Source organism: Bison bison, unplaced genomic scaffold (assembly GCF_000754665.1).
Source record: "Bison bison bison isolate TAMUID 2011002044 unplaced genomic scaffold, Bison_UMD1.0 scf7180017864305, whole genome shotgun sequence".
NCBI classification, from domain to species: Eukaryota; Metazoa; Chordata; class Mammalia; order Artiodactyla; family Bovidae; genus Bison; species Bison bison.
Genome location: NW_011494877.1, coordinates 423,390 through 431,935, shown reverse-complemented (window position 1 = coordinate 431,935; position 8,546 = coordinate 423,390).

Sequence of the window (8,546 nt, the reverse complement as noted above, 5' to 3'; positions counted from 1 at the left end):
CCCACTCCAGTACTCTTGCCTGGAAAATCCCATGGACGGAGGAGCCTGATAGGCTGCAGTCCATGGGGTCACGAAGAGTCGGACACGACTGAACGACTTCACTTTCACTTTTCACTTTCCTGCATTGGAGAAGGAAATGGTAATCCACTCCAGTGTTCTTGCCTGGAGAACTCCAGAGATGGTGGAGCCTGGTGGGCTGACGTCTATGGGGTCACACAGAGTCGGACATGACTGAAGCGACTTAGCAGCAGCAGCAGCATGTGCTGGCACCAAAGATCCCCAGGAGAAATTAATATGGAATGTATTATTTTTGTCTGTCCCTCCAGGAACTTATTTTTTGCATAACTGATATGAAAAACCATATAGTTTATGGTGCCTATCAAAACATAGCAAAAACCAAACTAATCATTATAAAGAAAGACACAATATATTTACAGTACCTATGTTTCAAGTATCTAAATGTGTTTTTCCTGGTAATCTGTGAACTTTCTCCTACTTCTCCATAGTTGTGGAGATAGCGATAGCCAGCCCTTAGCATTCCATCAGGAAAGCTCATGTAAGTACCCTTGTGTATCACTCAGCAGCTGGGCAGAAGGCAATCTACTTGCATTGATGGGCAATGTGATCTTGTGTGTTGGGGGGTGGGAAACAGAGCTGACATTAGATACAGGGCATGTTTCTCTAGGTTTTTCCTGTGTGTGTGATGATTCTAGAACCTTTTTCTAGGGCTTCCCTGGTGGCTCAGATGGTAAAAAATCCACCTGCAATGTGGGAGACCTGGGTGTGATCTCTGGGTTGGGAAGATCCTCTGGAGGAGGGCATGGCAACCCACTCCAGTATTCCTGCCTGGAGAATCCCATGGACAGAGGAGCCTGGTGGGCTACAGTCCATGGGTTGGCAAGGAGTTGGACATGACTGAGTGACTAAGCACAGCACAACACAAGGCCAGAGTATGGCATGTGTGATTAGGAGTCCTAGTAAAACTTATATTTGTTCTGTGTTTTGTTTTCACTCATTCCATGAGATCTATTGAGTGCCTACTAAATGCACAGTGCCATCTGCATAGGCATTTATTCAATTACATCTTGCATCATTTGGCAGATTGATTTCATAACCACACATTAGTTGGCTGGGATGCTGATTCTAAGCTCTCCCCATCTTCCATGTGTCTGTGTGTTAGACACCTTACCTCTGTAAGATATCTCAATTTCTTTTACTTTTTGGTATAAATAATAGTAACTAACAGCTGCTTAGAGTGTGGTGGATAATTCATGTTCAAGTCAAGCTAAGTCTTGTGCAATTCAATTTCATCCTCAAGATGCCAACTTGAGATTGGTGGAATTGAAAGCTTCTTTTAATTTATATTGTGATAGTTACAAGTTCCTCTATGTATTTACTCTGTTTCTTTGCTACTGTTTTCTAATTTAATGATTGCTAACTAGATTCCTGAGTTTAAATACCAAAGTCATTAACTTGAATTGATTGGCCAGACTTGAGTTCTTCCCTGAAAGATTTTCAGTGGAAACACGGAGGTAAAAATTCACATATGGCCCAAAGATGGAGGAGCCCATTTGAGTAAGATTTTTCAAGGGAACTGAATTTGAGTCTGACCTTGGATTTGGCCTCCTAGCTCCAGTACTTATTATAAAGCACTAAGACAATTCTATTTCCATTAGTGTAGTTAGCTAACTTGATTTGTTTTAATGGCCAAAGACTATCCCTTAGCATCAGACATCTTAACTTCATCAGAATGCTCTGAACTGGCAAGAAAATACATGGATGTATGATATCATCAGATTGACAAATATCACCATTAACATTGTCTATATCTTCAGGATTGCAAAATAATCAGTTCATATTTTTAAAAGTTAGTAGATATGTTAAACCTCCAGCATCACTGGGGTCTTACTGGGTCAGGACTGAGGACTCCAGTAAAATCCTAGGTGGCTTATGGCTTAAGTCAAGTGGGAGGAGTCTTGAGGCTCAACTTCAAGTTAACTACCATTTAAGAAAATTATTTTTAAAATTTATTTTATTGAAGTATATTTGATTTATAATATTATGTTAATTTCTGCTATATAGCAAAGTGATTCAGTTATACATATATATGTATCTTCTTTTTCACATTCTTTTCCATTAAGGTTTATCACAATATATTGAATACAGTTCCCTATGCTCTAAAGCAGGACCTTGTTTATCCATTCTTTTTTTTTTTCTAATTTTATTTTATTTTTAAACTTTATATAATTGTATTAGTTTTGCCAAATATCAAAATGAATCCGCCACAGGTATACATTTTGGTTTGTATCTGCTAACCTCAAACCCCTAATCCATCCCTCCTCCCCACCCCATTCAAGTCAGTTGTATTTTTTGCTAACAATATGTTTCTAAAGTAATTTTGTTTATTTGTTTAGGCTGTGCTGGGTCTTTGTTGCTGCATGGGCTTTTCTCTAGTTCTGGTGAGTGGGGGCTGCTCTCTAGTTGCTGGTATGTGGGCTTTTCATTGCAGAGTTTTCTGTTGTTGAGGAGCATGGGCTCTAGGGCACAAAGACTTTAATAGTTGTGGTTCCTAAACTCTAGAGCACAGGCTCAAAATCATGGTGCATGGGCTTAATTGCCCCCACATGGCATATGGGATCTTTTTGGACCAGGGATCAAAATCATGTCTCCTACATTGGCAGGTGGATTCTTTACCATTGAGCTGCCAGGGAAGCACCTACAAGTCAGTTAGCTTGAGCTGACAAAGGCCCAGATGAGTTGGGAATAGACAAACTGTAATCTGGAAGACAAGGTAGTAAATTATGACATCCCCCAAACCTAAATCATTCTAGGGATCACCTTTTCTAACCATGAGACCAGCTTTCCCCAAGCCTCAGCTGTAGGAAAAGGTTCAAATGCACAGACTTGCTATGAGGAGTAAGTGAAACAATGTGTATGGCAATGCTTTGTAAAACCACAAAGTAGAAGAAAATATTAAGAGATGATGAAGAGAAAGAGCATCTTGATCATCACTCTCCCTGTCATTCCTTTTTATTTAATTTAAAAATTTTATTTTTAATTTTTGGGGGCATACTGTAAGACTTGTAGGATCTTAGTTATCTGGCCAGGGATTGAATGTGTGTCCCCCTGCAGTGGAAGCCTGGAGTCTTAATCACACCACCAGGGAAGTCCCCAGAAAAGTCACTCTTTCAAGCAACGTCTTGGCCCTCCAGCTGGCAGTTTCCCAGAACCATCCCTGAAAGTCATTCAAACTGCCTTCAAGACTGAGCTGGTCACAGTTGGAGCTGTGGCATTTACCAAGCTGAGGATTAAGCTGTTCCATTCTGTCAGGACCCAGAGAAGACATGTTTATTCCTTTGTTTGGCTGTCTGTGATGATGAGTTTGCCTCCTCTGAGTGAAGGTCAGCCTTCTTTGGAAGTGAGCTAATGGGCTGTGTAACAGCAGACCATGTTCCCTGGAGCCTTACCGAGGGCTGCAGAGGGTAAAGAGGAGGTTAATTTGTAGCTTCAGTCAGGGAGGACTGTGAAGACCACAATAAAGCCTGTGTGTTGTTCTCTCTGTGATTTGGAACCCATTGGTGGGTTTTGATCAAGTGAGTGATGTGATGCAGAAGAATCAAAGTGGAAAAGAGATCTGTTTGGAAGTTGTTGCGACAATAAAATAGAACCGTTTGGACCAAATGGTAACAATGAAGACAGTGAGATGTAGTTAGTTCCAAGATATATTTTGAAGGTCAAGTCAATGAAATTTACTACTGGATTATATGTGGTCAGGAGAGCGAGAGAAGGAGAAACAAAATCAAGGATGACTCAAGGTTTTTTGCCTGAGCCATTTGATGCTACCTGTGATGGGGAAAGCTTTGGAAAGAACATGTTTGGAGGAGGAGGGCAATGAAGAGTTCAGTTTTGGATGTATAAAGGGGTAGATGCAAAGTTACATATTCAAGTAGAGACATCAAGTGGGCAAGTAGATATGTAAGTCTATTGATCAGAGGAGAGTTTGGAAGCTAGAGATATATAAGGGAGATATTAATATAGGTATAGGACTGAGTGAGCTTACTTTTATGTGTTTGTAAACAGAAAAGAAAAAGATGTCTGAGGAGTGAGGCTTGGAGCACTGAAATATTAGTGCTCAGGAAGAAGAAGAGGGGATTGTGAAGGGACTGAAAACAACAGTCTATGGGGTAAGAAGTGAAGCGGAAAATATGGTGTGGTGGATTAAAAGTTTCCATAAACCCAACATATGGTATAGTATGGACCAAACAGAAGCAGAAGATATTAAGAAGAGGTGGCAAGAATGCACAGAAGAACTATACAAAAAAAAACAAAAACAAAAAAAACTTCATGAGCCAGATAATCACCATGGTGTGATCACCAACCTAGAGCCAGACATCCTGGAATGCTAAGTCAAGTGGGCCTTAGGAAACATCACTAAGAAAAAGCTAGTGGAAGTGATGTAATTCCAGTTGAGCCATTTCAAATCCTAAAAGATGATGCTGTGAAAGTGCGGCAATCAACATGCCAGCAAATTTGGAAATTCAGCAGTGGCCACAGGACTGGAAAAGGTCAGTTTTCATTCCAATCTCAAAGAAAGTCAATGCCAAAGAATACTCAAACTACCACTCAATTGCAATAATCTCACATGCTAGTAAGGTAATGCTCAAAGTTCTCCAAGCCAGGCTTCAATAGTACATGAACCATAAACTTCCAGATGTTCAAACTGGATTTAGAAAAGGCAGAGGAACCAGAGATCAATTGCCAACATCCATTGGATCACCAAAAAAGCAAGAGAGTTCCAGAAAAACATCTACCTCTGCTTTATTGACTATGCCAAAGCCTTTGACTATGTGGATCACAATAAACTGTGGAAAAATCTGAAAGAGATGGGAATACCAGATCACCTGACCTGCCTCTTGAGAAATCTGTATGCTGGTTGGGAAGCAGCAATTAGAACTGGACATGGAACAACAGTCTGGTTCCAAATAGGGAAAGGAGTATATCAAAGCTGTATATTGTCATCCTGCTTATTTAACTTATTTGCAGAGTACATCATGAGAAATGCTGGGCTGGATGAAGCACAAGCTGGAATCAAGATTGCCAGGAGAAATATCAATAACCTCAGATATGCAGATGACACCACCCTTATGGCAGAAAGCAAAGAAGAACTAAAGAGCCTGTTAATGAAAGTGAAAGAAGAGAGTTAAAAATATGGCTTAAAAGTCAACATTCAAAAAACAAAAATCATGGTGTCCAGTCCCATCACTTCATGGCAAATAGATGGGAAAACAGTGGAAACAGTAACAGTCTTTATTTTTTTGGGCCCCAAAATCACTGTGGATGGTGACTGCAGCCATGAAATAAAAAGAGGCCTGCTCCTATGACCAAGCTAGATGGCATATTAAAAAGCAGAGACATTACTTTGCCAACAAAGGTCCTTGTAGTGAAAGCTATGGTTTTTCCAGTAGTCATGTATGGATGTGAGAGTTGGACTATAAAGAAAGCTGAGCACTGAAGAACTGATGCTTTTGAACTGTGGTGTTGGAGAAGACTCTTGAGAGTCCCTTGGACTGCAAGGAGATCCAACCAGTCCATCCTAAAGGAAATCAGTCCTGAATATTCATTGGAAGGACTGATGCTGAAGTTGAAACTCCAGTACTTTGGCCACCTGATGTGAAGAACTGACTCATTGGAAAAGTCCCTGATGCTGGGAAAGATAGAAGGTGGGAGAAGAAGGGGATGACAGAGGATGAGATGGTTGTATGGAATCACCAACTCAATGAACATGAGTTTGAGTAAACTCCAGGTGTTGGCGATGGACAGGGAGGCCCGGTAGGTTGCAGTCCATGGGGTCACAAAGAGTTGCACACGTGAAGAGATACCCCACACCCAAGGTAAGAAAAACCCAAGTAAGACGGTAGGTGTTGCAAGAAGGCATCAGAAGGCAGACACACTGAAACCGTACTCACAGAAAGCTAGTCAATTTAATCACACTAGGACCACAGCCTTGTCTAACTCAATGAAACTATGGGGCATGGTTGCCCATGGGGCAACCCAAGACTGGCGGGTCATGGTGGAGAGATCTGACAGAATGTGGTCCACTGGAGAAGGGAATGGCAAACCACTTCAGTATTCTTGCCTTGAAAACCCCATGAACAGTATGAAAAGGCAAAATGATAGGATACTGAAAGAGGAACTTCCCAGGTCAGTAAGGGCCCAATATGCTACTGGAGATCAGTGGAGAAATAACTCCAGAAAGAAAGAAGGGATGAAACCAAAGCCAAAAGAATACCCAGCTGTGGATGTGACTGGTGATAGAAGTAAGGTCCGATGCTGTAAAGAGCAATATTGCATAGGAACCTGGAATGTCAGGTCCATGAATCAAGGCAAATTGGAAGTGGTCAAACAAGAGATGGCAAGAGTGAATGTAGACATTCTAGGAATCAGTGAACTAAAATGGACTGGAATGGGTGAATTTAGTTCAGAGTACCATTATATTTACTACTGTGGGCAGGAATCTCTCAGAAGAAATGGAGTAGCTGTCATGGTCAACAAAAGAGTCCGAAATGCAGTACTTGGATGCAATCTCACAAATGACAGAAGGATCTCTGTTCGTTTCCAAGGCAAACCATTCAATATCACAGTAATCCAAGTCTATGCCCCAACCAGTAACGCTGAAGAAGCTGAAGTTGAATGGTTCTATGAAGACCTACAAGACCTTTTAGAACTAACACCCAAAAAAGATGTTCTTTTCATTATAGGGGCCTGGAATTCAAAAGTAGGAAGTCAAAAAACACCTGGAGTAACAGGCAAATTTGGCCTTGGAATACGGAATGAAGCAGGGCAAAGACTAATAGAGTTTTGCCAAGAAAATGCACTGGTCATAGCAAACACCCTTTTCCAACAACACAAGAGAAGACTCTACACATGGACATCACAAGATGGTCAACACCAAAATCAGATTGATTATATTCTTTGCAACCAAAGATGGAGAAGCTCTATACAGTCAACAAAAACAAGACCGGGAGCTGACTGTGGTTCAGATCATGAACTCCTTATTACCAAATTCAGACTGAAATTGAAGAAAGTAGGAAGAACCACTAGGCCATTCAGGTATGACCTAAATCAAATCCCTTATGATTATACAGTGAAAGTGAGAAATAGATTTAAGGACCTAGATCTAATAGATACAGTGCCTGATGAACTGTGGAATGAGGTTTGTGACATTGTACAGGAGACAGGGATCAAGACCATCCCGGTGGAAAAGAAATGCAAAAGAGCAAAATGGCTGTCTGGGGAGGCCTTACAAATAGCTGTGAAAAGGAGAGAAGCAAAAAGCAAAGGAGAAAAGGAAAGATATAAGCATCTGAATGCAGAGTTCCAAAGAATAGCAAGAAGAGATAAGAAAGCCTTCCTCAGTGATCAATGCAAAGAAATAGAGGAAAACAACAGAATGGGAAATACTAGGCAAGAATATACAATGGAAAAAAGACAATCTCTTTAACAAGTGGTACTGGGAACACTGGTCAACCACAGGTAAAAGAATGAAACTAGAAACACTTTCTAACACCATACACAAAAATAAACTCAAAATGAATTAAAGATCTAAAAGTAAGACCAGAAACTATAAAACTCCAAGAGGAAAATATAGGCAAAACACTCTCTGACATAAATCACAGCAGGATCCTCTATGACCCACCTATCAGAGTAATGGAAATAAAAGCAAAAATAAACAAATGGGACCTAATTGAGCTTAAAATCTTCTGCACAACAAAGGAAACTATAAGCAATGTGAAAAGACAGCCTTCAGAATGGGAGAAAATAATAGCAAAGGAAGAAACTGATGATGATCTCAAATATATACAAGCAGCTCCTGCAGCTCAATATCAGAAAAATAAACTACCCAATAAAAAAATTGGCCAAAGAACTAAACGGACATTTCTCCAAAGAAGACATGCAGATGGCTAACAAACACATGAAAGATGCTCAACATCACCCACTATCAGAGAAATGCAAATCAAAACCACAATGAGGTACCATCTCATGCCAGTCAGAATCAGTTCACCTCAGCTCAGTTCAGTTGCACAGTCAGGTTCAGTTCAGTCACTCAGTCAGGTTCAGTTCAGTCGCTCAGTCATGTCTGACTCTTCACGACCCCATGAATCGCAGCACGCCAGGCCTCCCAGTCCATCATCAATTCCCGGAGTTCACCCAGACCCACGTCCATTGAGTCAGTGATGCATCCAGCCATCTCAACCTCTGTCGTCCCCTTCTCCTCCTGCCCCCAATCCCTCCCAGCATCAGAGTCTTTTCCAGTGAGTCAACTCTTTGCGTGAGGTGGCCAAAGTACTAGAGTTTCAGCTTTAGCATCATTCCTTCCAAAGAAATCCCAGCCTTGACTAGACGGTCCTTTGTTGGCAAACTAACGTCTTTGTTTTTGAATATGCTATCTAGGTTGGTCATAACTTTCCTTCCAAGGAGTAAGCGTCTTTTAATTTCATGGCTGAAATCACCATCTGCAGTGATTTTGGAGCCCCCCCAAAATGGTA